Source organism: Phocoena sinus, chromosome 6, assembly GCF_008692025.1.
Source record: "Phocoena sinus isolate mPhoSin1 chromosome 6, mPhoSin1.pri, whole genome shotgun sequence".
NCBI lineage: Eukaryota > Metazoa > Chordata > Mammalia > Artiodactyla > Phocoenidae > Phocoena > Phocoena sinus.
The window spans coordinates 84,665,688-84,690,415 of record NC_045768.1 but is presented as its reverse complement, the minus strand read 5'-3'; the positions used below and the strand labels follow the sequence as shown (position 1 = coordinate 84,690,415).

The following is a 24,728-nucleotide window of genomic DNA, read 5'->3' as shown; positions in this document are numbered from 1 at the left end:
CTTTTAAACTTGATAAGAAAACAAAACTAAAACCTCACAGCTCTCAATTTATTTCCCTAACTGGTTGTAATAATTCCTTAACAGCTACTATAAACAGCAGCAAACATGATCCATGCTCTTTAAAAAAAGTAAATGGCAGTATTCATTAAGAATATATTTATAGTGCGTTTACATGCAGTCAAAACAGAAGGGGGTGTATCAGTATTTTACCTTTCTGACACATTACTTTGGCTCAGATAAAACATTCCGTCTCTGCCTTCAGTGGCCCATTTAGCATTACCATTTTTGTGACTATATGTACGCACATTACAAAAAAAAGCAAGAAGTAAATCAGCATGCTATTTTGTTCGCTGCAGCACTAGGTATCTGATTTACTGAGGCAGGGCCACAAAGCGGAATTTCGTTGTGTTCTGGGAGCCCAGCTGTGATAGCTGCTTGTCTTCACCTTCTTATTATGGACTCTCCTTGAGGTGAGGAAAAGGCTTTTTACCGCGGTCCCCAGGGTCCAGTGCCACCCCGGTACCAGGTGGGTCGGAGGTACCGGGGTGGCATGGTGCTGGTCCTGTGCTGCTGAAAGCCTCCTAAGAGCGGGGCGTAGGCTCCGCCTTAGTTCTGGGAACAGGTGTTGTCTCTAACTGGGAGCTTACAGGAAGGTGACCTGCGGGACACAGGCAGCCGCCCTAAGAACCATTTGGTTGGGTAGGCCGACAGCTGTAGAGGACCACGGCCGTCGTCGCGCACAAGCCCTTCTCCAGACTCTGGGCCCGGCCTTCCCGCCCCCAAACAACGGCGCGTGCGCCCCGCCCTCCCCCCTGCGCGCGCTCCCTCCTTCTCCACGCGCACTCCCCAGCACCCCCAACCCCGCTCCTGCCCGCGCGCGCGCCCCGCCCTCCCCGCGGCGCGCGCCCCGCCCTCCCCGCGGCGCGCGCCCCGCCCTCCCGCGGCGCGCGCCCGGCCCGGCCCGCGCGCACGCGTGCCCCGCCCTCCCTCCCGCCCGGCGCGCGCTAGCCTGCTGGCCGAGGAGTGCGGTGGGCGGGGCGCCGCGCTGACGTTGCCCGGGATGCGGGCAGGGTCCGCCGCCGCCTCCTCTTCTGCCACCGGGGTTTGTATGAAAACACCCGGCGGCGGGCGGTGAGGCGTCCGCCGGGCCCCCGGAGAGCATCGGCCCGCGCTGCCGACGCTGAGCCGGGTGCTGCACCTTTACCCAGTCCCTGCCAGCGCCCCATCCTGAGCCGGTGAGCGCCCTGCCGCCGTCAGCGCGACCGGGCCGGCAGCCCCTCGGCTGCGGTTAGCCCGCCCGCCACCCCTCCTATCTTCTCATCCGCGGCGTCCTGGGGGCTGGGGAGGCCGGGGAGGAGCGACCCCGGGCCCGCCCCGGTCTGCGTCCTGCGATCCCTCCGCCCCTTACCTGTCAGGTTGTGTAACCCGCGTCTTTCGGGGGGTGGACCGGGTCTTGAGAGGAACCCCTGATGGGTGGGGCCTTTGACCGGTTTCTGGAAAACGCCCCGCCCCCACCCATGGAGGCTCGGTCGTCCCCGCTCCAGTCCCCGCGGAGGGTGCTTGGCGCGGTCTCCGGGCAGAGACGGCCCCCTGCCCTGCTCTCCCTTTCTCTCGGCGGTGACCACGCGAGTGGCTGCGGTACAGCGCGGAGCGGAGCCGAGGGGCGGCGGGCAGGGGCCGGGCGCGCACCCCGCCTCCCCAGCCGCCCCAGCTCCCAGCCCTTAGGTGCGCCGGGCTTCAGGGTGGGCTGTGGTGTGACGTCGGCGATGGCTGGGCTTGCTCCCTCTCAGTGGGTAGCTTGGCCTGAAGTGTGTTCTCTGCTTACAACTTGGCGCCCTGTGGGTTTGATTTGAACCTGAATCAGATCGCCCTAGATGACAGTGCAGAGTTTCCCTCCAGCCTTCCTTCCTGAGTTGCGGGTTCTTAATGCAAGTGTTCAGGGACTCCTGCAACCCAACGCAAAGGCTTGCTGGGCTCAATAGTTGTTTCCCTCCTGTGCCTTTAAGCCTCTTAAAGTACTAGTGCAGTTTTGAATTGGTTCGTTTCCTTTCCTGGGCATTTACTCATCACAGAATAGAGTTTTACACATCGTTGTGAATGTTGATAACTTAAAGCCCATTTCTCATTTTAAGATAGCTTCCTCAAGTGCTTGCAGGTCTAGCACTGCCGATGACCTAATATGTTGTAAGACTCAGTCGAAATTTTCTTTGGCAATATTCTGTGTGGTTTTTTTTTTTTCAGGTATTCAAAATTGTAGCAGTGTTTATGATGTACGACAGTTTGTAGGTAGAAGGGACTTTAATAGTCTTCTGGATCACTCATTTTCACTTACCATTTATGTTCTTGTTGGAATCTTTTTTTTTTTTTTGCGGTACGCGGGCCTCTCACTGTTGTGGCCTCTCCTGCTGCGGAGCAAAGGCTCCGGACGCACAGGCTCAGCGGCCATGGCTCACGGGCCCAGCCGCTCCGCGGCATGTGGGATCTTCCCGGACTGGGGCACGAACCCGTGTCCCCTGCATCGGCAGGCGGACTCTCAGCCACTGCGCCACCAGGGAAGCCCCCGTGTTGGAATCTTTATGTAAATCAGGTTATCTCTTTCTTTGTTAACCTCTGAATTCGTCTTATAAATTGTCTTTTTTTTTCTCTGAGAAAACCAGAAAGTGGTTTTTGTAATTGTATTGTGGAATGTTTTCAGTTCAGCAGGCCAAAAAAGTAGTAGTTTATTTAAGGCACTTTATATGGTACATATTTTAAAACGTGTGCCAAATGTTAAAATCAAACAAAACCCTGAAAGATCTGTAAGCATTTTCTTATGTAATTACTGTGAGAGAGTTAGCAGTGCCTTATCCACTCCTTATTTCTCATCCTTAAGGATGAGTTGTAACATGACCTGTTCTGTTTCCCATTCCACTTTGCTTGAATTAATTTCTACAGTGAAGTTATAGGTTCATTTTTTAAAAAATTTATTTATTTTATTTTCGGCTGCATTGGGTCTTTGTTGCTGTGCGAGGGCTTTCTCTTGTTGCGGTGAGCGGGGGCTACTCTTCGTTGCAGTGCGAGGGCTTCTCATTGCGGTGGCTTCTCTTGTTGCAGAGCACGGGCTCTAGGCGCGGGCTTCAGTAGTTGTGGCAGATTCTTAACCACTGTGCCACCAGGGAAGCCCTAGGTTCATTTTTAATGACCTCAAAACTCTGCCTTGAATTGCTTCAACACATACTTAGAACTGCAGTCTCACTCTGAACACTGAAATGAAAAGTATAGACATAGAGCTACCCTTGTAATTAGCCACATTGCAAAACATTTAAATGTATAGTGTAATCTGAACTTTTGTAAATGCAGTTTTTATAAAGCTTTTTTAGTTGACTTGAATTGAGGCATTATTCTCTTTGGAATAGTCTAGCTAGATTCCTATATAATAACGGTTTTATTTTCAATTGTTGAAGAAAAAGAGGTCCAAGATGTGTGAAATCATCTAATTTGTATCATATTCTATATCTTGGACAAAAAAAAATCTCTTCCACAGTTTCACCTTCCAAAATCTACTTTTCTTGCTCGAAGCCCCTTAATACCTGGAAGTTGAACAGTGCATGGGTAGAAATGGATGACCTGTCAGAGGGCTCTCTGCAAATTGGGACCTTCTCTTAGGCAGTAGGTCTCAGTGTAAACAACAGAAATTGTCAACAGTGGACACTGAATTTAAACTTTATATATTATTGTTGGTTACTGTGCCCCTGTGTACTACAGTGTAGTGGCTAAGGGGCTGGCCCTCAGAGCCAGACAGGCTGCATTTGAATCCTGGCTTTGCTTTGAGCAAGTTATTTATCTTCTTTGTGCTTCAATTTTCTCAACTCCAAAAATGGAGATAATTATGGTGTATACTCTTAAGATGATCTTGAATATTAAATGAGTTAACACATCTAAAGTGCTTAGCCCACAATGCCTGGCACATAGTAAATGCTCAGTAAATATTGCTAGTGTTTTTCCTCAGTGCAAGGGATCTAGTAAGCCGAAAAGGGGCTTTGGGCTGATCGAGCACTGTTATTCCAGATTAATTCCACGATGACCCATTTGCTCTGCTGGGGCTAAGTGAGAGCTTAGTGTTACTGTCCTGGCTTGGAAGCATGTAATTTATTTAGTTTAGAACAGCTAGACCCTGAGCTGGGTGCCCTGAGATGCTGCCCTCATGGTGGTGGTGGCTGCTATTTTAATCACCTGTTTTTGAGTTTGTGATTGCATGTTTCTTTGGCTGTCATGTGCAGCTATCAAAAATATTATCTATCAAACTATTAATGGATATATTTATGTGTTTATCTAATCAAGATATTGCATGTATCCAGGATATATAAAATCACTTTCATCTAAGCATTCTTTTTTTTAAAAAAATTCTGTATTGATGTTACTTAGAATGAGGTTAATTTTGATTTGCCATTGTGTTCCTTTTCAGTTTTCATGTAATTTTCCTAGGAAAACTAAAAAAAAGTTTAAAATGTACTTCTTGTTCTTTTTGGTTTGCAGGGATCTGATATTAATACTTTGTTCTTTACATCAGGTGCTTTCAAATGTTTGGTCTCAGGACCCTTTTATACTCTTAAAAAATTATTGAGCACCACAAAAAGCTTTTATATATTATAAATTAAAGCAAAGATGCAAAATTTTTATTAATTCACTTAAAATGATCATTATAAACCCATTACGTTAATATAAACATTTTTTTTAGTGAAAGATGACTATTTTTCAAGAATAAATAAAGGAGTGAGAAGACTGGCATTCTAGATTTTGTAAATCTCTAATGTCTGGTTTAATAGAAACAGTGGGATTCTCATATCTGCTTCTGCATTCAGTCTATTGCAATATATTGTTTGGGTTGAAGTATATATACAGAGAGAAATCCAGCCTTACACAGTTAATGGCTGAAAAAGGAAGGGATATTTTGATAGCCTCCAGATAATTATGGATATACTTGTTTGGTACTACATCAAAACTCAGCATATGACAGTTTTTAGTTAGTTATATAAAGGTTTGGAATGAACCTCCCAAAATGTGCCACTTTTGAGTGTGGATTATTTTGAGCTAAAGGCAGTTGAGAAACTGCCTGTTCAAGGGAAACTACTGCCCCTTCCTTAACTACCTAGAAGAATTTAAATTGGGGATTTTTCCCAGAAAAAGAGTTATTACCAGCGATAAATTTTATCCTAGTGGCCCCATCTATATGGCAGACAAACATCGTATTGTCAAACATCTGCTCTTCTTGTCCTGTGAATGACCTTAGTTCTTGGAAGCCCCAGGCCCCTATCCGATTCTGTAGCTCAGGATGACATACACACTTCATTTTACCTTTCTGTCTTTGAAACTCTGATATATGTAGGGTCTGTGACCCCTCATGTGGTTGGGATTCCCATATATATGAATTAAATTTGCTTTTCTCCTGTTAATCTGTCTCATGCCAATTTAATTCTTAGACCAGACAGAATAACCTAGAAGAAGGGTAGAGGAAAGTTTTCTTCCTCCTTGACAGTTGCAGTATGGAATCTGAAATCGTAACATTGGACTTTTTAATAATGTTATGTTAAAATCTGTTGGTCTGAACTTAGAGTGGACCTAATGCCCATGCCTGAATTTATAACATCATGCCCTGGTCATTTGTAAATATTGGTTCAGTGAGTTACTTTTCACTACAAAATATTAAAAAAATCATGTTTGTTAATATCAATATCACCACCTATTCCATCAGAAACAAGTTATTGGGAAGCTGTCCCAGTTGTGACATGATGGTGGTTATGAGTTTTCCAAAAATCTGATTTTTGCTTGAAAGCTCAAATTTTATCATTGGCAACAAATATGATTGTCAGTTGTTTCCTGTAAGTGACAAATAGACTTCATTCATTTCTGAGCAAACCTCTGCCAAAATACCTAAGTCATTCTTTTAAGTAAAGGTGGTGTTTAATGAAAAAGGCTAATTCAAGCTCTCAATTCAGTTGCAGAAGCACTTTTCCTTGAGACAGCTATCAAGCATTATAATTTACTATATAGCAAGAAAGGCTTCATGCATACTTAACCATTTTTTCACATAGAACATTAAAAGAATATGTATGCAAGGGCCAAGATTTAATAAAATTAATATTTTTTTACTATTTCAGGGACATTCTTAAGTGAAACAGACTTTTTTATAATTGCTGGTGCTTGATGGTGAAAATACAATCACCAATAACAGTACAGTTTGGTGCCACCATTATAATTTGTTCCAAGGTGCCAGAAATTTTACACGCCATTGCTTTTGCACTATTAGTGTAAATGCTAATATAGTTAAAAAGGCTAATAATGTTTTAGTATTATTATAAAAATAGCTTTGACCTCGTGGACCCCCTAAAAGGGTGTTGGGACTCCAGGGTTCCACAGACCACACTTTGAGGACTTATAGTATAAATCATAGGGGATTTCTACCAAATTTTGATTAGGAAGGAAAGTGGTAGTAACTATTTCTAGTCTATTTTTCTTCAGACTTTTGGGTCCCTGTAAAGGCCTTCTTTAAAAAAAAACATGTAAGCAGAGGAAAGGTTATTCATAGAAAGTTGAGAGGTTTCTTAGGGTTTTAGTCAAGTGCTGATACGAGGGGGCTATATTATTAGTATTCTGAAATTACACTCTCTTAAGAAGATTTGGTAGTACATTTCCACATAAATGTTCAAATCTAATTTTTTTTGGATTTTACATATTAGACAAATAGAGTGAAGGCACAGTATGGAAAACTCGCTTGATACCCAGCTCATAAGCTGGAAAAAAAAAAGATAAACTACTTAGCTCCCTTCATTTCTCATTTAATTCATGCTGAGGATGAACCATCCTAAGGAGAGGTGACCAGTACTTGCTGTCTTTGTGTCACATCTTTTCCCTATGGGGAAAATGATTTACGATTATGATTATAAGGGTATAGGTTACATTGGGAATAATAATAATAATAATGTCAATGAAGGATTTATGGTAGAATAATAGTAATAAAAATGTTAACACTGTCCACATATAATAGAGTTTAATGAATTGAAAAGAATGCTATTTTTTTTGTGTGTGATACGCGGGCCTCTCACTGTTGCAGCCTCTCCCGTTGGACGCGCAGGCTCAGCGGCCATGGCTCACGGGCCTAACCGGTTCGCGGCATGTGGGATCTTCCCGGACCGGGACACGAACCCGTGTCCCCTGCATCGGCAGGCAGACTCTCAACCACTGCGCCACCAGGGAAGCCCCAAAAGAATGCTATTTTTGACAAAAACTCCAGATTTGTTAATTTGTGGTAGGCACAGCTTCTTGTTGAATGTAGCAGAACTGACTGATGATAGTTGAAGCGAGACAGCTAACTTCCCTGAGGAGCTTCTCTCCTAATTTACAGAGTGAAAGAATTTGACTTCCACAAGATCTTTGAAGCCTGCTACAATTCTGGGGTTCTGGGATTTTTTCTTTGCCTTGAAAATGTCTCTTTCATCTGTTAATTTTATCTCATCAGTTTTAATTTTTTTTTAATTAAATTAAATTAAAAATTTTTTCCTCTTTAACAGATTTTTTTTTGGTCCAGATTTTCTTTTTTTTTTTTTTTTGCCTTACGCGGGCCTCTCGCTGTTGTGTCCTCTCCCGTTGCGGAGCACAGGCTCTGGACACACAGGCTCAGCGGCCGTGGCTCACGGGCCCAGCCGCTCTGCGGCATGTGGGATCTTCCCGGTCCCGGGCACGAACCCGTGTCCCCTGCATCGGCAGGCGGACTCTCAACCACTGCGCCACCAGGGAAGCCCTAGTCTTCCATTTTATACACATCAATGTATAAATGTCAATCCCAATCGCCCAATTCATCACACTACCACCCCCACCCCCTGCCGCTTTCCCCTCTTGGTGTCCATACGTTTGTTCTCTACATCTGTGTCTCCACTTCTGTCCTGCAAATCGGTTCATCTGTACAGTTTTTCTAGGTTCCACATATATGCATTAATATACGATATTTGTTTTTCTCCTTCTGACTTACTTCACTCTGTGACAGCCTCTAGATCCATCCATATTCTCTACAAATCACCCAATTTCGTTCCTTTTTATGGCTGAGTAATACTCCATTGTATATATGTACCACATCTTCTTTATCCATTCGTCTGTTGATGGGCATTTAGGTTGCTTCCATGACCTGGCTATTGTAAATAGTGCTGCAGTGAACATTGGGGTGCATGTGTCTTTGAATTATGGTTTTCTCTGGGTATATGCCCAGTAGTGGGATTGCTGGATCATATGGTAATTCTATTTTTAGTTTCTTGAGGCTCCATACTGTTCTCCATAGTGGCTGTATCAATTTACATTCCCACCAAGAGTGCAAGAGGGTTCCCTTTTCTCCACACCCTCTCCAGCATTTGTTGTTTGTAGATTTTCTGATGATGCCCATTCTAACTGGTGTGAGGTGATACCTCATTGTGGTTTTGATTTGCATTTCTCTAATAATTACTGATGTTGAGCAGTTTTCATGTGCTTCTTGGCCATCTGTATGTCTTCTTTGGAGAAATGTCTATTTAGGTCTTCTGCCCATTTCTGGATTGGGTTGTTTGTTTTTTTAATATTGAGCTGCATGAGCTGTTTATATATTTGGGAGATTAATCCTTTGTCCGTTGACTCATTTGGAAATATTTTCTCCCATTCTGAGGGTTGTCTTTTCATCTTTTTTATGGTTTCCTTTGCTGTGCAAAAGCTTTTAAGTTTCATTAGGTCCCATTTGCTTATTTTTGTTTTTCTTTCCATTACTCTAGGAGGTGGATCAAAAAAGATCTTGCTTTGCTTTATGTCAAAGAGTGTTCTTCCTATGTTTTCCTCTAAGAGTTTTATAGTGTCCGGTCTATAATCCATTTTGAGTTTATTTTTGTGTATGGTGTTATGGAGTGTTCTAATTTCATTCTTTTACATGTAGCTGTCCAGTTTTCCCAGCACCACTTATTGAAGAGACTGTCTTTTCTCCATTGTATATCCTTGCCTCCTTTGTCAGAGATTAGTTGACCATAGGTGCATGGGTTTATCTCTGGGCTTTCTATCTTTTTCCATTGATCTATATTTCTGTTTTTGTGCCAGTACCATATTATCTTGATTACTGTAGTTCTGTAGTATAGTCTGAAGTCAGGGAGTCTGATTCCTCCAGCTCCGTTTTTTTCCTTCAAGACTTCTTTGGCTATTCGGGGTCTTTTTTGTCTCTATACAAATTTTAAGATTTTTTGTTCTAGTTCTGTAAAAATGCCATTGGTAATTCGATAGGGATTGCATTGAATCTGTAGATTGCTTTGGGTAGTATAGTCATTTTCACAATATTGATTCTTCCAATCCAAGAACATGGTATATCTCTCCATCTGTTGGTATTGTCTTTAATTTGTTTCATCAGTGTCTTATAGTTTTCTGCATGCAGGTCTTTTGTCTCCCTAGGTAGGTTTATTCCTAGGTATTTGCAATGGTAAATGGGAGTGTTTCCTTAATTTCTCTTTCAGATTTTTCATCATTAGTGTATAGGAATGCAAGAGATTTCTGTCCATTAATTTTGTATCCTGCTACATTACCAAATTCATTGATTAGGTCTAGTAGTTTTCTGGTGGCATCCTTAGGATTCTCTATGCATAGTATCATGTCATCTGCAAACAGTGACAGTTTTACTTCTTTTCCAATTTGTATTCCTTTTATTTCTTTTACTTCTCTGATTGCCCTGGCTAGGACTTCTAAAATAATGTTGAATGATAGTGGTGACAGTGGACATCCTTGTCTTGTTCCTGATCTTAGAGGAAATGCTTTCAGTTTTTCACCATTGAGAATGATGTTTGCTGTGGGTTTGTCATATATGGCCTTTGTTATGTTGAGGTAGGTTTCCTCTCTGCCCATTTTCTGGAGAGTTTTTATCATAAATGGGTGTTGAATTTTGTCAAAAGCTTTTTCTGCATCTATTGAGATGATCATACGGTTTTTATTCAATTTGTTAGTATGGTGTATCACATTGATTGATTTGCATATATTGAAGAATCCTTGCATCTCCGGGATAAATCCCACTTGATCATGGTGTATGATCATTTTAATGTGTTGTTGGATTCTGTTTGCTAGTATTTTGTTGAGGGTTTTTGCATCTATATTCATCAGTGATATTGGTCTTTAATTTTCTTTTCTTGTAGTTTCTTTGTCTGGTTTTGGTATCAGGGTGCTGGTGGTCTCATAGAATGTGTTTGGGAGTGTTCCTTCCTCTGTAATATTTTGGAAGAGTTTGAGAAAGATGGATGTTAGCTCTTCTTTAAATGTTTGATAGAATTCACCTGTGGAGCCATCTGGTACTGGACTTTTATTTGTTGGAATATTTTTAGTCACAGTTTAAATTTCATTACTTGTGATTGGTCTGTTCATATTTTCTGTTTCTTCCTGGTTCAGTCTTGGAAGGTTATACCTTTCTAAGAATTTGTCCATTTCTTCCAGGTTGTCCATTTTATTGGCATAGATTTGCTTGTAGTAGTCTCTTAGGATGCTTTGTATTTTTAGGTTTCTGTTGGAACTTCTCCTTTTTCATTTCTAATTTTATTGATTTGAGTCCTCTCCCTGTTTTTCTTGATGAGTCTGGCTAATGGTTTATCAATTTTATTTATCTTCTCGAAGAACCAGCTTTTAGTTTTATTGATCTTTGCTATTGTTTCCTTTGTTTCTATTTCATTTATTTCTGCTCTGATCTTTATGATTTCTTTCCTTCTGCTACCTTTGGGTTTTGTTTGTTCTTCTTTCTCTAGTTCCTTTAGGTGTAAGGTTAGATTGTTTATTTGAGATAGGCTTGTACTGCTATAAACTTCCCTCTTAGAACTGCTTTTGCTGCATCCCATAGGTTTTGGATTGTCGTGTTTTCATTGTCATTTGTCTCTTGGTACTTTTTTAAATTTCCTCTTTGATTTCTTCAGTGATCTCTTGGTTATTTAGTAATGTACTGTTTAGCCTCCATGTGTTTGTGTTTTTTACATTTTTTTCCCTGTAATTCACTTCTAATCTCATAGCACTGTGGTCAAAAAAGATGCTTGATATGATTTCAGTTTTCTTAAATTTACTGAGGCTTGATTTGTGGCCCAAGATGTGATCTATCCTGGAGAATGTTCCATGTGAACTTGAGAAGAAAGTGTAATCTGCTGTTTTTGGATGGAATGTCCTATAAATATCAATTAAATCTACCTGGTCTGTTGTGTCATTTAAAGCTTGTGTTTCCTTATTAATTTTCTGTTTGGATGATCTGTCCATTGGTGTAAGTGAGGTGTTAAAGTCCCCCAGTATTATTGTGTTACTGTCAATTTCCTCTTTTATAGCTGTTAGCAGTTGCCTTATGTATTGAGGTGCTCCTATGTTGGGTGCATATATATTTATAATTGTTATATCTTCTTTTGGGATTGATCTGTTGATCATTATGTAGTGTCCTTCCTAGTCTCTTGTAACATTCTTTATTTTAAAGTCCATTTTATCTGATATGAGTATTGGTACTCTAGCTTTCTTTTTGTGTGTGTGTGTGTGTGGTACGCGAGCCTCTCACTGTTGTGGCCTCTCCCGTTGCGGAGCACAGGCTCCGGACGCGCAGGCTCAGTGGCCATGGCTCACGGGCCCAGCTGCTCCGCGGCACTCGGGATCTTCCCGGACCAGGGCATGAACCCATGTCCCCTTCCATCGGCAGGCAGACTCTCAACCACTGCGCGACCAGGGAAGCCCTTTAGCTTTCTTTTGATTTCCACTTGCATGGAATATCTTTTTCCATCCCCTCATTTTCAGTCTGTATGTGTCCCTAGGTCTGAAGTGGGTCTCTTGTAGACAGCATATATATGGGTCTTGTTTTTGTATCCATTCAGCCAGTCTATGTTTTTTGGTTGGAGCATTTAATCCATTCACGTTTAAGGTAGTTATCAATATATATGTTCCTATTACCATTTTCTTAGTTGTTATGGGTTTGTTTTTGTAGGTCCTTTTCTTCTCTTGTGTTTCCTAATTAGAGAAGTTCCTTTAGCATTTGTTGTAGAGCTGGTTTGGTGGTGCTGAATTCTCTTAGCTTTTGCTTGTCTGTAAAGCTTTTGATTTCTCCATCAAATCTGAATGAGATCCTTGCCGGGTAGAGTAATCTTGGTTGTGGTTTATTCCCTTTCATCACTTTAAATATGTCCTGCCACTCCCTTCTGGTTTGTAGAGTTTCTGCTGAGAAATCAGCTGTTAACCTTATGGGAGTTCCCTTGTGCGTTATTTGTCATTTTTCCCTTGCTGCTTTCAGTAATTTTTCTTTGTCTTTAATTTTTGCCAATTTGATTTTTACGTGTCTCGGCATGTTTCTCCTTGCATTTATCCTGTATGGGACTCTCTGCACTTCTTGGACTTGGGTGGCTATTTCCTTTCCCACGTTAGGGAAGTTTTTGACTGTAATCTCTCAAATATTTTCTGGGGTCCTTTCTCTCTTGTCTCCTTCTGGGACCACTCTAATGTGAATGTTGTTGCGTTTAATGTTGTCTCAGAGGTCTCTTAGGCTGTCTTCATTTCTTTTCACTCTTTTTTCTTTATTCTGTTCTGCAGCAGTGAATTCCACCAGTCTGTCTTCCAGGTCACTTATTCGTTCTTCTGCCTCAGTTATTCTGCTATTGATCCCTTCTAGTGTAGTTTTCATTTCAGTTATTGTATTGTTATCTCTGTTTGTTCTTTAATTCTTCTAGATCTTTGTTAAACATTTCTTGCATTGTCTCGATCTTTGCCTCCATTCTTTTTCCGAGGTCCTGGATCATCTTCCCTATCATTTTTCTGAATTCTTTTTCTGGAAGGTTGCCTATCTCCACTTCATTTAGTTGTTTTTCTGGGGTTTTATCTTGTCCCTTCATCTGGTACATAGCCCTCTGCCTTTTCATCTCCTTTATCTTTCTGTGAATGTGGTTTTTGTTCCATAGCCTGCAGGATTGTAGTTTTTCTTGCTTCTGCTGTCTGCCCTCTGATGAATGAGCCTATCTAAGAGGCTTGTACAAGTTTCCTGATGGGAGGGACTGGTGGTGGGTAGAGCTGGATGTTGCTCTGGTGGGCAGAGCTGAGTAAAACTTTAATCCACTTGTCTGCTGATGGGTGGGGCTGGGTTCCCTCTTTGTTAGTTGTTTGGCCTGGGGCGACCCAACATTGGAGCATACCCGTGCTCTTTGGTGGTGCTAATGTCAGACTCTGGGAAGGCTCTCGCCCAGGAGTACTTCCCAGAACTTCTGCTGCCTGTGTCCTTGTCCTCACGGTGAGCCACAGCCACCCCCCACCTCTGCAGAAGACCCTCCAACACTAGCAGGTAAGTCTGGTTCAATCTCCTATGGGGTCACTGCTGCTTCCCCTGGGTCCCAGTGCACACACTACTTTGTGTGTGCCCTCCAAGAGTGGAGTCTCTGTTTCCCCCAGTGCTGTCGAAGTCCTGCAGTCAAATCCCGCTAGGCTTCAAAGTTTGATTCTCTAGAAATTTCTCCTCCCCTTGCCGGACCCCCGGGTTGGGAAGCCTGACCTGGGGCTCAGAACCTTCACTCCAGTGGTATTAGTGGTATTAGTATTAGTGTTCTAATACCAGTTTGTGAGTCACCCACTGAGCAGTTGTGGGATTTGATTTTATTGTGATTGTGCCCCTCTTACCATCTCGTCGTGGCTTCTCCTTTGTGTTTGGATGTGGAATATCTCTTTTGGTGAGTTCCAGTGTCTTCCTGTCGATGATTGTTCAGCAGTTAATTGTGATTCTGGTGTTCTCAGAAGAGGGAGTGAGAGCATGTCCTTCTACTCCACCATCTAACCAGTCCCCCCCAGTTTTAATTTTGTGTTTACATTTGAAACTTATTTTTTCCAATTTTTAACATATTGACTCATTCATATTTTTGGTCCATATTTTGATTTAAAAATTCATTTTTAGAAATTATGGTAAAATATATATAACATAAAATTTAGCATTTTAATCTCTTTTTAAAATAAATGATTTTATTATTTTTTGGCTGCGTTGGGCCTTTGTTGCTGCATGTGGGCTTTCCTCTGGTTGTGGTGAGAGGGGTCTATTCTTCATTGTGGTGCACAGGCTTATTATTGTGGTGGCTTTTCTTGTTTGGAACATGGGCTCTAGGTGTGCGGGCTTCAGTAGTTGTGGCATGCAGGCTCAGTAGTTGTGACTTGTGGGCTCTAGAGCACAGGCTCAGTAGTTGTGGTGCCCGGGCTTAGTTGCTCCGCGGCATGTGGGATCTTCCCGGACCAGGGCTCGAACCCATGTCCCCTGAATTGGCAGGCGGATTCTTAACCACTGCACCATCAGGGAAGCCCTTAACCATATACAGTTCAGTGGCATTAAGTAATTCACATTGTTGTGCATCCATTATTACCATCCATCTCTAGAACTTTTCATCTTGCAAAACTAAAACTCTTGATCCATTAAACAATAGCTGCCCATTTCTTCCGCTTCCACCTGCCCCTGGCAGCTACCATTTTGTTTTTTCTCTCTCTGAATTAGACTACTTTATCTACATTATATGAATGGAATCATACAGTATTTGTTCTTTTGTGATTGGCTTATTTCTTTTAGTATGGTATCTTCAAGTTTCATCTACACTGTAGCGTGTGTCAGAATTTCCTTCCTTTTTAAGGCTAACATTCCATTGTATGTATATACCATATTTGTTCTTTTTTTTTTTTTTTTTTTTATCCATTGATGGTTACTTAGGTTGCTTCTACCTTTTGGCTGTTGTGAATAATGCTGCTGCTGCGTACATGGGTGTGCACATATTTCTTTGAGACCCTGCTTTTAGTTCTTTTGGGTACATACTCAGAAGTGGAATTGCTGGGTCATATGGTAATTCTATTTTTAATTTTTTGAGGAATGACCATACTGTTTACATCACGGCTGCATCATTTTACATTCATACCAGCACCAACATTGAACAAGCGTTCCAATTTCTTTACATCCTTGTCAACACTTGTTATTTCCTATGTATGGATTTTTTTTGTTTTTTGTTTTTTTTTGGATAGTAGCCATCCTGATGGGTGTTAAGTGATATCTCATTGTGCTTTTGATTTGCATTTATGCTGCTGAATTCAGTTTGCTGATATTTTGTGGGGGATTTTTTGGATCTGTGTTCAAAGGGGTATTGGTCTGTAGTTTTCTTGTAATGTCTTTGTGTGGCTTTGGTATCAGGGCGATGCCTCATAGAATGAGTTAGGAAGTGTTCCCTCCACTTCAGTTTTTTGAAGAATTTGAGAAGCATTGATATTCTTTAAATGTTTGGTAGAGTTCACTAGTGAAGCCATCAGGTTTGGGGCTTTTCTTTGTTGGGAGCATTTTGATTACTGGCTCAATCTCCTTAATAATTATGGGTCTATTCAGATTTTCTATTTCTTTGTGACATAATAGGTTTCTAGAAATTTGTCAGTTTTACCTAGGTTATCCACTTTGTTGGTGCACAGTTGTTCACAGTGCTCTCATAAAATCTTTTTTATTTCTGTGGAATCAGTAATGTCTGCACTTTCTGATTAGTAATTTGCTTCTTTTTTCTTAATCTTGCTAAAGTTTCGTCAATTTTGTTAATTTTTTGAAGAATCAACTTTTGTTTTTGTTGATTTTTCTGTATTATTTTTCTATTCACTGTTGCATTTATCTCTGCCCTAGTCTTTATTATTTTCTTCTTTCTGCTAGCTTTGGGTTTCAGCTTTTTCTAGTTCCTTAAATTGTAAAGTTAAGCTGTTGATTTGAGATCTTTCTTATTTTTTAATACGTGTTTATAGCTATAAATTTCCCCCTTAGCATTACTTTCATTGCATCTAATAAATTTTGGTATGTTGTATTTTTTGTTTTTATTTGTCTTTTAAGTATTTCTAATTTCCCTTAGGATTTCTACTTTGACCCAGTGGTTGTTTAAGAGCATATTGTTTAATTTCCACAAATTTGTGAATTTTCTAATTTTTCTTTTACTGATTTCTAAATTCATTCTGTTGTAGTTAGGAAAAATACTTTGTATGATTATCTGTCTTTAAAAATCTATTGAGACATAATTTGTAGCCTGATATATCGTGTATTCTGCAGAATGTCCCACTTGTACTTGAGAAGAATGTATAATCTGTTGTTAGGTAGACTGTTCTATATATGTCTGTTATCTCTAGTTGGTTAATTGTGTTGTTCAAGTCCTCTATTTCCTTACTTACCTTGCGTCTGGTTGTTCTATCCATTATTGAGAGTAGGGTGTTGAAACTGCCAACTGTTATTATAGAACTGTCTATTTTCCCCTTTAATTCTGTCAGTTTTTGCTTCATATATTTTGATAGTCTGTTATTAGGTGAATGTTTATAATTGCTATATCTTCTTGCTCTCTTGAGCCTTTTATTAATATATAGTGTTCTTTATATTTTATAACCACCTTTGATTTAAAGTCTATTTTGTCTGGTATTAGTACAGCCACCCGTGATCTCTTTTGGTTACTATTTGCATGTCATATCTTTTTCCATCCTTTCACTTTCTACCCATTTGTACCTTTGTATCTAAAGTAAGTCTCTTGTAGAGAACATATAGTTGGATCATGTTTTTAAAATCCATTTTTGTCAATGTCTATTGGAGAGTTTAATCCATTTACATCTAAAGTAATTATTCATAAGGAGGAACTTTTGTCATTTTGCTATTAGTTTCTTATATGCCTGAGAGCTTTTTGAGTTCCTCATGTCCTGTATATTTTGATTCCTATTGTGATATTAGTGGGAGGTGACTTAGGGCTGTGGTACTTTCCTTAAAACAAACAAAGAAACAAATAAACAAAACTTAAACCATTTTAATGGGTTAGAGTCATAGGTTAGAGGCAAGGAAAATATGTGTTTCAAGGTAAGAATTTTAATTTCTTCCATCACCTATATGGATTTAGGAATTTTGGCACTTGTTTAAGTATAAAAATAGTCAGTTGGAATCAGTGTTGGGTGGAAGAGTTATTTTAAATAAACTAATTGAAGTGTAGTTGGATTCTGCTCCTCCAACAATAAGACCCTATTATTTGTAGTATAATTAAAACATCACATAGCAGAACAAATTAGACCTTTGTAAATGTCAGAGCATCTTTTGTGGAGTAGTGTGTGAACCATCCAAACTCTTGTGTTTTTAATGAGGATGCATAATGAAGAAAGGTGAAAGGTATAAGCTTCTTATAGGTTTACTGTTATCCACATTTTCTGATAAAATTAATAACAGTAATATAGTGAAATAAATTTGCCTGTTTGCAGATCAGCTTAAAACATTAGTAAACTAATCATAAAATGTCATATGTTTAAGGTAACTAGATGAAAATGTATACCTTAATATTGTAATTTAGAGTAGGTTAATAAACACAGATCATGTCCAGAGTATATATTTCTCTCTTAATTTAAATGATAATAATCTCTGTCTGCCTATTGCTGGGAATGTTACTCTTCTTTCCTTTAGACGATAGATATTATTTACCTACTTCCTTTAAAGTTTCTTTTTCATTTAATAAGGGAAAGGGGTATGAGCATATTCTTTGGGATCTTTCTTATTAAATAACCAGGATTTACAATTTTCCATCCCATTGACATAGCTGTTGTGGGGGAATAGTAGTGCACTTATATTCTTGAAAAGTGGTTTCTTCCTTTTAGATGATGAAACAATAAGGGAGAGCTGAAAAAAGCTCTTTTCAGCATACCCAGATTTTCTTTTCTTTTTCTTTTTTTTTTTCTGTACGCGGGCCTCTCACTGTTGTGGCCTCTCCTGTTGCGGGGACGTGCAGGCTCAGCGCCCATGTGGGATCTTCCCGGACCGGGGCACGAACCTGTGTCCCCTGCATCGGCAGGCGGACTCTCAACCACTGCGCCACCAGGGAAGCCCTCAAACGTTTTTAAATAGTGGAAGTTTTTTGTCTAATGATACCTTGTGGGGAGACCTGTTAGTAAACAGATGAGAGTAAATTAGTGAAGTTGTTCTGGCTGAATGGGAACTGGACCAAGTTGTTTAAGCAAGTCAAGTCAAAGGGAATCGTATTTCCTCAGATTGTTTTTAAAAGATTTAGATGGGGCTTTGGAGTGTGAACAGTATATGGTTCTTGGCGTTTTTTCTTTTTTAGCAGTTTGACTTGAAATAAATTTAAAACCACATGTATTTGAAGTCTTTATATATTTAGAATATACAGCTTTACCTTTGCTGTGTGTCAGAATTTCTTCTGTGGCTTGTGGAATGAAAATTAGGACAGCTTACATGTATGAAATACTGATGCCTTATGTGTGTGTGCCTGTTTATTGACTTGGCTGATGAGCTTGATTCCAGGCTTAGGCCAGTGAGAACTGAGGGTTTCAGTTTTTAGATTCTCTAGGCTCTGGAACTAGTTCTAGTTGAGAGCAAAAGATCAGGAAAATATCAAAAATTCAGAAGATCCAAACCTTTGTACTTTTGAGCTAGAATATGCAAAATTGTTTACTTTTCCTTATGTGTGGGCTAGCTTGAGCAAGTTTATTTGCTTGTATGATTTTCTGCTAAGGCCAGATTTCCACATTTAATTCTAGTGTAAGCCACATTTAAATGTATAAAAATCAATTTTTACAGACTCTTCCCCCAACTGAGGGAGGTGTGTGTATACTGTGGATTTTTATGTGACAGCATAGTGTAGCTTTTTTTCCCCCCAAACCTCTTTTGGGTAAGTAACTCAGAATACATATTCCCAAGAGCCAGGTGGGTCTGTAGTTTTTTTTTTTTTTTGCGGTACGCGGGCCTCTCACTGTTGTGGCCTCTCCCGTTGCGGAGCACAGGCTCCGGACGCGCAGGCTCAGCGGCCATGGCTCACGGGCCCAGCCGCTCCGCGGCATGTGGGATCTTCTCGGACAGAGGCATGAACCCGTGTCCCCTGCATCGGCAGGCGGACTCTCAACCACTGCGCCACCGGGGAAGCCCTGTAGTTTTGCTTTTGTGTAAAGGATATTGTATTCCATCATGAGAAGCAGGCACTGAGGTACAGAGGGATTTAAGTCTCTAATCCTAATTTAGGAATGGTTGAATTATGAAAGTACCTGCAGAGATTAAGCTTTTTTTTCAAATAGTTGTATTGAGATATAACTCACATACCATACAATTTCACCGGTTAAAGTATGCAATTCAGTGGATTTTAGTACATTCACAGAATTGTGCAGACATCACCACAGTCAGTTTTAGACCATTTTCATTAACCCTCGAAGAAGCCCCACACCCTTTTAGCCTCTTCCTGCACACCTATCCCCATCTCTCCTAGTCCTAGGTGACCACTTTCTGTCTCTATAGATTTAGCTATCCTGGATATTTCATATAAATGGAGTTATATAATTATGTGGTCCTTCTTGACTGGCTTCTTCCACTTAATATAATATTTTTAAGGTTTATCCAGGTAGCACATATAAGTACTTTGTTTCTTTTTGTCACTGAATAATATTACATTGTATGGATATACTACATTTTATCCATTCGTCAGTTGGTGGGCATTTGGGTTGTTTCCAATTCTTGGTTTTTATGAATGATGCTGCTATAAACATTTGTGTACAGGTTTTTGTATGGATATAACTTTTCATTTTTGGGGGTATGTACCAAGAGATGGAATAGCTGAGTCATTATGGCCACTTTATGTTTTGCCTTCTGAGGAACTGCTAGACTGTTTTCAAAGCAGCTGTATCATTTTACTTTCCCGTCAGCAATGTATAAGTGTTCTAGTTTCTCCACATCCTTGTTAACACTTGTCATTATCTGTGTTTTTTTATTGTAGATATTTTAGTAGGTGTGAAGTGGTATCTCACTGTAGACTAATTTTTTAAAATAGTGGTTAGGCATTACAGGAATGATAGTACTCTAAGATGAAGTTAATATTACAATTAAAGTATTTAATAGCCTGACCTGGGGATATAATCTTCAGTAGCTATTCTGAACCCTGGCCATGTATAATTAGTATCACTTCCTAATTAAAAAAAAATGATGTTATGAATATTGTAAAATCCTCCCACCCCCCCATCCCCCAAAATTCTTTATTCAAAGAGAAAACAGTGAATATTTAGTTATAGAGAACAGAATCCACTTGATGTAACTTAAGCAGAGAGGATTTATTTACCGTGGGGTACTAAATAGCTTAAAAAATTGTTGGGATATATCAGTCTGGATCTGATCAGGAGATAGAAGCCACGCAGTAATTTAACAGGGAAAGAGTAGTATAAAGAATTATTGACTACACTTGATCTTAGCCAAAAGGCTGAGAAGTAGTGCTGGGAAAACTGGACAGCTACATTAAAAAAAAAATAAAATTAGAACATTCTCTAATACCATACACAAAAATAAACTCGAAATGGATCAAAGACGTAAGTGTAAGGGCAGACACTAAAACTCTTAGAGGAAAACATAGGCAGAGCACTCTTTGACATAAATCACAGCAGTATCTTTTTTGATCTGATCAGGGTCAGCTAGTAGCTATCTTGTACAATTTAGGACAGGCAATCCCTCCTAGAGTAAAGAAAAATAAAAATAAACAAATGGGACCTAATTAAACTTAAAAGTGTCTGCACAGCAAAGGAAACCATAAACAAAATGAAAAGACAAGCCACAGACTGGGAGAAAATATTTGCAAATGAAGTGACCGACAAGGGATTAGTCTCCAAAATATACAAACAGCTCATGTAGCTCTATGTCAAAAAAAAACCCCCGAAAGCAAAAAACAAAACAAAACAAAAAAATCAAAAAATGGGAAGAAGATCTGAATAGACATTTCTCCAAAGAAGACAATACAGATGGCCAAAAAGCACATGAAAAATGCTTAACATCACTAATTATCAGAGAAATGCAAATCAAAACTACAATGAGGTATCACCTCACACTGGTCAGAATGGCCATCATCAAAAAGTCTACAAACAGTAATTGCTGGAGAGGGTGTGGAGGAAAGGCAACTCTGCTACACTGTTAGTGGGAATGTAAATTGGTTCAACCACTGTGGAGAACAGTATGGAGGTTCCTTAAAAATAGAGCTACCATATGATCTACCAATCCCACTCCTGGGCATATATCTGGAGAAAACCATAATCTGAAAGGATACATGCACCCAAATATTCATTGCAGCACTGTTTACAATAGCCAAGACATGGAAGCAACCTAAATGTCCATCGATAGAGGATTGGATAAAGAAGATGTGGTACATATATATAATGGAATATTACTCAGACATAAAAAAGAATGAAATAATGCCATTTACAGCAACATAGGTGGACCTAGAGATTATCATACTAGGTGAAGTAGGTCAGACAAAGACAAATATCATATGATATTGCTTATATGTGGAATCTAAAAAAAGTACAAATGAACTTATTTACAAAACAGAAATAGAGTCACAGATGTAGAAAACAAATTTATGGTTAGTGGGGGGAAAGGGAGGGAGGGATAAATTGGGAGATTGGGATTGACATATGTACACTACGATATATAAAATAGATTAACTAATAAGGACCTACCGTATAGCACAGGGAATTCTACTCAATACTCTGTAATGACCTATATGGGAAAAGATCTAAAAAAGAATGGATATATTTATATGTATAACTGATTCACTTTGCCATACAGCGGAAAGTAACACAACATTGTAAATCAACTATACTCCAACAAAAATTAAAAAAAAAAAAAGAATTATTGATTGTAACAGGGGATTGGAGCAATATGGGATTTACCAGTAAGAAGTCAAGGTAACGCTAAAGAATATAAGAATAGCTGATATAAAGAGCAGTTTCTAACCCCAGGGCTCACTGACATCTATCCTTGGTTAGGTGGGGCACGTTCAAGTCAAGTAGGTAAGGTGTGGCACTAGGAGAATTTGCTGGATATGTGCCCTCTTGGGTAGCAGGGAAAGCGTTCCTGGGGAGGTGACTCACCAGCGTCACTCTGCTACGAAACTGCCTAACCTCCTGTTGGAGAAGCCGCGCTGCTGCAGGAATCTGGTGCTGGAGAAGCCATCCTTGTCGGGGTGGGTCCTGGAGCCTTGCCTGCTGCAGCCAACTGAGCACATTGGAACCATGAAACAGAATCCTTTTCCCCTACAGCGTCTTTCCAGTGCTCTCTTGACAAAGCTTAGTATCATGTCAGTTGGCAAAGAAATTGGCATTTTAAGTGCGTAAATCCATTTTCACAGTACAGGCAAAAAGGGTGAATTTGGAGAGGAGGGGGAATGAATCAATATCTAGCACAGGTATTAAGTGGTTTACAGAATTGTTTAGACATCTAAAGAGACTCTTGATTGAGCTTCAAAGGAACAACCTCCAAAACCTCTGCACAGAACTGAGAAACACAGGGAGTTATTGTCTTTTTTTGACTAAGAGGCCTCCTGTCTAATTGTGAAATTGCCTCTAGATCTTTACTGCTGTTTTAAAATTGGGAAAATGTTGTGGTCAGGAGGCCATGGTGATCAGGAATCTCCTGCTATACTTAACCAGCTCTAGAACCGCACTGGACCTGTTCTGGTCTGTACCAGCCCTGCCTACAAGAGACTAGACTAGCCTTTCTCAATTTTTATACCCTGGAGGATCCATGAAATAATTTTCAGGTCTCAGGTTACAGGTGTGATATTAGTGTAAACAGAAAGTTTAGATATAGTAATTGTCTGACCACCTCCTGTTCACCTCCCTTCATTTGATTGGTGAAAGAGAGATCTCCTGTCCTAAATTGTACAGGATGGCTACTACCTGGCCCTGATCAGGTGAGACAGCAATTTTTTAGTTACATGTACTCACAACCTATGGGAATGGTACTTGGGAGTAGAGTAAACTAGCCAAATTGTCTATGGGAGATTGGCTTTGGAGTAACAAAAGGATGAAGTACTCCCCGCAACTCTCCATCCCCGTGGGAGGATGTGATTAGTTTGTTTGAATAATTCGGAGGACTGGCAGGGAACTGAAACTAGTTCGGTTGAGGACTGAGTGGAGTGCAATTGGTTCAGCTGATAGTGGACCTAGCTGGGTGAGGAGTCTTTCCTGTTGGCTATGGTGAGGGTGGGAGAACTCTCATTAGGCCTCTGGGGCCCTGTGAGGCTCAAAGTTGTCAGAACAGCACTTGAAATTTTAGGCCTTACAATACAGTACTCCAGTAATGATTGCTAATGCTTTTTTGATAGAGAATGATATTTTTCTGTGCCTCTATTTATTTTGGCCATCTAATTAGTCTATTCTTTTGTACGGATCTCCATCCCCACACAGGATATAAACTCTTATGTGAGTTAGTAATGTAGGTAGAAAAAACAGTTTTTCCTTTTCCTAAATTTCCCACTGTATTTTTGTACTTTATCCAAGTAGGCCTAGGAGTCTTACAGATTTTTACTGTACAAGATATCAATAGTATGGCTTGTGGTATATGGCTTGTACAAGAGTAATTTTATTTTTCTTTATTTATGCAAATGAAGACTTTAACCAACCTTACTTGAAAAATAACCAGGTAGTTAAACTTAGCTTACTCTTCTGGAGACTAATCTCTTTCCTTTTTATGATTTTGAAAAACACATATGGTGAGGGCTTCCCTGGTGGCGCAGTGGTTGAGAGTCTGCCTGCCGATGCAGGGGACACGGGTTCGTGCCCTGGTCCGGGAAGATCCCACATGCCTCGGAGCGGCTGGGCCCGTGAGCCATGGCTGCTGAGCCTGCGTATCCGGAGCCTGTGCTCCGCAACGGGAGAGGCCACAACAGTGAGAGGCCCGTGTACCGCAAAAAAACAAAACAAAACACATATGGTGATAATAATAAATTTCTGTTAAATAACTGGCTTAAGCTAAAATGGGATTCAATTTTTTTGAAAAGTAGGCGTGGTAGACTTAGTTTAAAAAAATACTGTAAGCTGATTTTTAAAAAAATGATCTTTTTATTGTGGTAAAATATATTTAACATACAATTTGCCATTTTAACCATTTTTAAGCTTATAATTCAGTAGCATTACTTACTTTCACGATGTTACACAACAGTCATCACTGTCTAATTTCCAAAATTTGTCATCACCCCAAACAGATACTCTGCAACCATTAAGCAGTGACTCCCCATTCACCCTTGCCACTAGCCCCCAGTAAACCAATCTACTTTTTATCTCTATGAATTTGCCTGTTATAGATATTTTATATAAGTGGAAGCGTACAATATTTGTTGTTTTGTTTCTGACTTATTTCACTTAGCATAATGTTTTCAAGGTTAATTCATACTGTAGCATGTGTTAGAACTTTATTCCTTTTAATGGCTAAATAACATTCCATTGTATGTATATACCACATTTTGTACATTCATCTTTCAGTAGACACTTAGGTTGTTTTTGTGTTTCTGTGTTGTGAAGAATGCTATGTACGTTGACGTAAAATTATCTGTTTGAATCTCTGTTTTCAATTCTTGTGGGTATATACCTATGAGTAGAATTGCAGGGTCATATGGTAATTCTTTTTGAGGAACCGCTGAACTATTTTCCATAGTGGTTGTGCCATTTTACATTCCCACCAGCAATGTGTGAGGGTTTCAATTTATCCACATTCTTTTATTTTTAAAATTTATTTATTTATTTACTTACTTTTTGCTGCACTGGGTCTTCATTGCTGCACCCGGGCTTTCTCTAGTTGTGACAAGCGGGGGCTACTCTTTGTTGCAGTGCACGGGCTTCTCGTTGCAGTGGCTTCTCTTGTTGCGGAGCATGGGCTGTAGGTGTGCAGGCTTCAGTAGTTGTGGCTTGCTGGTTTCAGTAGTTGTGGCGTGCGG

At 40.1% G+C, this 24,728-nt stretch overlaps 1 protein-coding gene across 4 annotated transcripts in view; it reads left to right on the top strand.

Moving 5' to 3' along the window:
- Positions 1–1,055: 1,055 nt before the first annotated feature.
- AGTPBP1 (ATP/GTP binding protein 1) overlaps positions 1,056–24,728 on the top strand; it is a 176,594-nt gene continuing 152,921 nt past the window's right edge. For 2 of the 4 annotated variants that reach the window (XM_032634993.1, XM_032634996.1), the window contains exon 1: positions 1,104–1,235. The gene's annotated coding sequence lies outside the window, so the exon portion shown is untranslated. Of the gene's footprint in view, positions 1,236–1,678; positions 1,726–13,121; positions 13,304–24,728 lie in introns of those variants that run through there. The other 2 variants (XM_032634994.1, XM_032634995.1) reach the window with 2 other exon arrangements.